Source organism: Eumetopias jubatus, unplaced genomic scaffold (assembly GCF_037043125.1).
Source record: "Eumetopias jubatus isolate StellerSeaLion01/CBP00866 unplaced genomic scaffold, mEumJub1_p1.0 scaffold_12, whole genome shotgun sequence".
Lineage (NCBI taxonomy): Eukaryota > Metazoa > Chordata > Mammalia > Carnivora > Otariidae > Eumetopias > Eumetopias jubatus.
The window spans coordinates 34829273-34834805 of record NW_028274818.1 but is presented as its reverse complement, the minus strand read 5'-3'; the positions used below and the strand labels follow the sequence as shown (position 1 = coordinate 34834805).

Here is a 5533-nt window from a genome sequence, read left to right as displayed (position 1 = left end):
ATTTCTGCATTCCTCTGTGCACTTGCCTGAGGATCTTACAACTCATTTTTTATCCATCTTGTTCTTTACAGTCTGTGTCTTTCACTGTGTCTTTCCTCCTCCCCCACCCCCTACTATTCCTTGCTGTTGTTCACTCACCTTTAGGAAGACACACAGAATTGGCTGAATAGAAAATACATTCTGCATTCCTTGCCAAAGCAGCCTGAGGGAAGTCATTAAGAAGCAGCTCTTCCTAGTGATGTTTCTAATGTGCTTGCTGTAATTGTGGCTGAAATTTCAATATCAAAGGTTAAAGTACCATGGTTTCCTTTACACTTCCTTTTATTTGCAATTACCTTGGGAGCAGAACACAGCCAAGCAGGAATGCTCAATGCAATTCTTCCCAACCCAGATTACGCTGCATGGTGGTGAACTATCTAAATGTGCTATCTTGGACTCCAGGAGTACAGAAAAGATGGTGATGGACAGACGGAAAGCAGTGGACAGAGAAGATCCCAGAGGAGAAACAAGCTGAGAATGAGGTGGGTGGACCACACCACTTTGGAGGGAAGGATTTTCCAGCTTCCGTTCATTATTTTAGTAGAGATGGAAGAGAATGGAGGTGAGGTTTGATTCAAGAAAAGAAATAGAAATGGATTAGAGAAATGTGGTTGTGATTAGGCACCTAGGAGGCAGGGTGCACACAAGAGCTCTAATACTTTGGTGCTGGCGTGGAGAGTCCAAGAGAGACTGAAAGCCATAGCGCACAAAACACCGCAGGCTTGGGCATCTGGAGGTGTGGTTTTTACGCTCAAATTACTTACTTGACTTTGAACGTGTGATTTCTCCACTCCAGGCTTCAGCCTCCTTCCCTGCAAAATGAGGCAGTTGGACTTGATTATCTCAAGGTCCTGACTTCTCCTGACTCTACTGAAGCCAACCTTCTCTAACGGTGCATTTCCACTTTGCTGAAAGCACCAGGTGTAACTACCTCATGCCCTTTCCCTTCTCTTGCATGCCTCCTCTCCAAAAAGCAACTTTTTGAGTTTTTTTTTATCAAGCAAATCCAAGCATGTTTTGGAAGTCTCATTTTACTGAAGGCACAAAACCCCGGGGGCCTCAACCCATGGTAGAATCTCTTCCCTCATTGCCCCTTCCCATCTACTTCCCAAACTCATCCCCTATCCCTAACGGGTTGAACTCATTTACCTCGTAAATGATAGCAAATCAGGAACCTCCTGCTGCTTATAATGATAACACTTCCTATAATTTGCGTGCTAAAATTCAACTGATTTCAGGTAGCATTTCTTTGAACAGATAGGTGACACCAGGGCTCCATGAGGAGAATAAATTACCACCTCAAGTTCTATGCCATCACAGTTGTGGATTCCAATTGGCTGACATTCAGCCCCAAACAAAAGCACAAAGCCTTGTCTAATGGAGCAATGAAAAAAGATATCTAGGAAATATTAACAAGTTTCTCATGGTAATTTATGCAAATACATGCCATAACTCAGCTGAAGAGGTTCGGCTCGCACCTATGGAAGGGAGCTGCACTAGCCAGGGATTTTATGGAACTGATGCCACCTTATTACATCTCAGAGGTTGTTGGTTTCCATACAAATTACCACCAGAGAGGCCTAGGGTGGCAATTAGTCCTCAGACCATCTGCATCCGAATCACTCCGGGGTGCCTATTAAATGCAGTTTCCTCTGGCTCTATTACAGACCGATTGAATCAAAAGCCCTTAGAGTGGGGCCTGGGAATCCACATTTTATGACCTTCCCCCCAACCCTCCCCCACCCCCAAGTGGTTTTTATGCATCTTTCTGAGCCTGGCCTCCCATGGTCAGTACCATCTACATCTAGGTTATGCACACCATGACCCACTCTCTTACTATGTGAATTGGCTAAGTTACTGCACTGTTCTGAGCCTCAAATTCCTCATCTATAAAATAAGAGGTGGATCCAATTACCTCTTAAGTGTTTCAGACCCTAATTCTTTTTTCAAATGAAGCGTGGGACAATACTGAAGCCCAAACAAAACGTCCATGCAGGTGGCCAGTTGGCAAAATGTCCCCTGTGGATCTTGTAGCCGTGTCTCTCTGGAGTTCTGCAGTCTCCCCGGAACAAAGAAGCCTCCACTGTGCCCCATCTGTCTTTGTCTCCCCAATTTCTTGCCCAAACAGTCTCTTTTTAGCCTGGAAACCAGGCTTCCCCCATTGTTTCTGCCAGAGCATTGTATCTAGACTCAAATGCTTTCTCTTACTGGGGACTTGGGCTTTTGAAAGCAAATCTGTTACACTTTCTGGGTTTTTGTTTGTTTGTTTGTTTTGTTTTGCTTTTCTTTTGAAGATTGGTTATGTTTTGCTTTTCAGTGTCTGTGGCTCCAAGGAAATAATGCTTTGTATATTTTATATACTACAATATTCCCAGCACCTAGAATGGCATCTGTCATATAGTAGGCTCTCGATAAATCTCCTTTGAATGAAGAAATTCAAGGACAATTACCTGCTAGAAAAAGGAACAGGAAAGGGGGAACTAGAGGGTGGCAGGGATATATTTTAACAGCTCAATATATTAGCACATAAAGCTAACATTTATTTACAACCAAATATGCTCAAGGTTTTCTACACATATTATCACATTTATTCCTCATACTTCTATGATGCAGGTATTCATATATGCATTTCACTTAAGGAAACTGGGCTCAGATAGGTTACAATGTTTGTCCAAGGCTTCACAGAAGGGCTGGGTTTGTCTGACAATAAAACCCAAGCATTTCCATCTTAGCACTCTGTCTCCCAAGATTAAATCCAGGAAAAATTGTTAAACCAACTAACTGTTTCATCTAAGTTAGTTTCCCCCTCCTTTATTATTACTTCTTTCTTATCTGAAGCTGATTTGTCAGCATTGTTTAAAAAAATGAGAAGCAAGATTAGAGCTTGTTTAGATTGGGGTTCAGCTGTTTCTGCAACTAAGACGCCAATCAGTGACTGCACCCTGAACTTGGGAGAGGATGGATCAAAGCAGAGCCTCCTCTGGTGTAGTTAGGATGAAGTGCCAAGTTCAGGAGACCATCCACTACCACTGTGCAGGAACTGGGGATGATTCTTTAGGAGCTCTTGTATCCAGGTTAGGCATTGCCTTCTCTTTATCCTTCTAGACTTTTCCAGGAACCAGTTATTCCAGGAGTGTCCTCTAGGTGTTTCTTCTGGCACCCCTCCTGATTTTTCAGGTTAGATATGCTTTGGACATGAGGGGACATTGCCAGGCAAATGAGAGAATGGTACTCCAGGCAGAGGAATCAGCACTGGCAAAGGCTCCAACTCTAGGAATCCAGTGGAAGCCTGGTGATTTTTTTTTTTTCCAGAAAAGGTATTTTTTTTTTTTTTTATTCCAGTAACTGCAAATAGGAAACCAGATTGGGGGGGGGGCAGGCTGGGACAAATAATGGCTCCTTCCTCCCCGGCAGAACGGGGGTAGAAGTGGCCCCTACGCCCTCGGTGGTCAATACAGCCCCCCCCCACTCTGCTGCAGCAGCCTAGGGGAAGGACCCCAACTTCCCTGGGACTGGGGTGGTCGGTAACCCAGCCTGCTCTGCCCCGGGCCCCTTCCCCTAAGAGCATCTCGGAGGAGGGGAACGTGGGCAGAACAGGAGGCGGCAATGAGGATGAACATTTGGCGCTGGTCACAGCAGCAATGATGGATGTCTAAGAATGGGAACATTGAACGAAAACAACGCAACTGTCCAGACGCAGTTTGTGAACAGAGGAAAAAAATGGAACCAGAACCTTGGGGGGTGGGGAGGAGCAGAAGAGTGGGAGTGGGCAAGGCTAGCTCCTTGTTATTAGTGCCCCATGTTGGAAAAGGGGAAACTGAGGCCTAGGGTGGAAGCGGATGGGGTTGGGCAGTGGCTCCAGCCCACCTTAGGAGGCCGCAGCAGGGAACCTGGGCCTCCTGGACCTCACCTGGAGAAAGGGGGACTGCATTTCCCTCCCGGCAATAGATTGGGGAGGGGGGAGGTGGGCTGGAGTCCATTTAGAGTAGGGGGCTCAGACCCCTCCTGCCTTCCTTCCTGTGCCCAAAGGGGGCTGTCTGACCTAGAGCAACGACCCGGCAAGGGGGGAGGGAAGGAAAGTGGGTGTGAGCCGCACCTCGTGAGGCATAGGCCGCTTGGGGTGGCATCCTGGGGCCGAGCGCTGACCCCCACTGGCCATGCCTACTGTTGCCGATGCTATGGAGTGGGGCAGATCAGAATGAGAGACGGGGCATGGGCCCCTTTTAAGGCCAGGGGAGCCCTCCCAGGCCCCTTAGTGGGAAGCCAGAGGGAAGAATGGAGAAGGGATTCCCCCCCCCCCCCCGCCCCGCAAACCAAGAGCCCAGTCAATAACGTCCCCACCACGGAGCAAGGGGACGCAGAAGGGGCAGGGTGCGGCGAGGTGGGCAGTCGGCTTTGTCGGGAAGGGCTAGTGTGCATGTGGATGAGGGCTCGCTGGAAACCAAAGGAAACTGCTCCCCACTCTGGCCTTGGGGCCCGCAGCGGCTGGTGTGCTGTGGAGTGTGGTGGTGAGGGCGCAGGTGGGTGGCGGCGGTGCGTGGGCCTGGGGGGCGGGGGGAGCGGAGGGCGGCGTCCAGTCCCAGAGGGAAACTGCTCCTCGGCGGCGACGGAGCTGGCGGCGCCGTCACTGCTCCTCCTCGGAGGATTCCTGCGAGATGCCCTCTTCTTCCTCCTTCTCCAGTTTTTTGGGTCTGCTCCTTGGTTTCCTCCCTGGAGTTGTGGTAGTTTCCCGGGTCTTGGCAGCACCCTTGGTTCTGCTTCCCTTTGGTCGGAGGTCCGAGGTCTCTTAGGTGTTGGCACTTCGCTGGGTTCCTTCGGGGACAGCTTGCGCGGCCCGCCCCGCCCCTGCTTCTCAGGCCGTCCTTTTCCTGCTTGGAGGCCAAGGGCTGGCTGGACTTCGAGCTCGACTCGCTCATCTTCCCTTCTCTCTGGAGCAGGTGGAGTAGCGATGGCTGGGATGCGCGAGCTCGGCCGCCGGCCTGCGGTGCACGCTCCGGGCTGCCGGGAGCTATGGTGCTGGGCGCTGAGAACCGGCCTGGCTCCGCCGCCGCCTCCGGTGGAAAATGCGGTTGCCTCCTTGGAGCCGCGCCAGCGCCGGAAATAGCCCTGGCTCGAAGTCCCAATTAGAGGAGGGAAGTCTGGTGATTCGATGAGGGAGTTGTAATCCTACACTAAATCTTCCCTGTTAGTTACTCAAAGACCCTTCTCATTTTTTCTCTTTCTCTTTTCCTTCTCTTTTGTCTCCATAAGGCTCACAGAGCAACTCCCTGAGAGAGGATCTCATTGTTCAGTTGGTCCTTATCATTCTTGGTGTGCGGAGCACTTGAGCCAGGCCCTTTGGCAGCCAGATTGCCAGATGAGAGACCAGTTACTCATTCACAGGGTCAGTTTTCCTGAGGCGGGGTGTGGGCATGGCAGGCCTTGGTGCTTGAGCTTCCTCTGCAATATCCCCTCCCCTTGCTCATCTGAAGACTTGGTCATTCAGCACATTCAA

General features: G+C 50.0%; 1 pseudogene; it reads right to left on the bottom strand.

Annotated features, from left to right (window-relative positions):
- Positions 1-4660: 4660 nt before the first annotated feature.
- On the bottom strand, positions 4661-5077 carry LOC114225967 (high mobility group protein HMG-I/HMG-Y-like; annotated as a pseudogene).
- Positions 5078-5533: the final 456 nt, after the last annotated feature.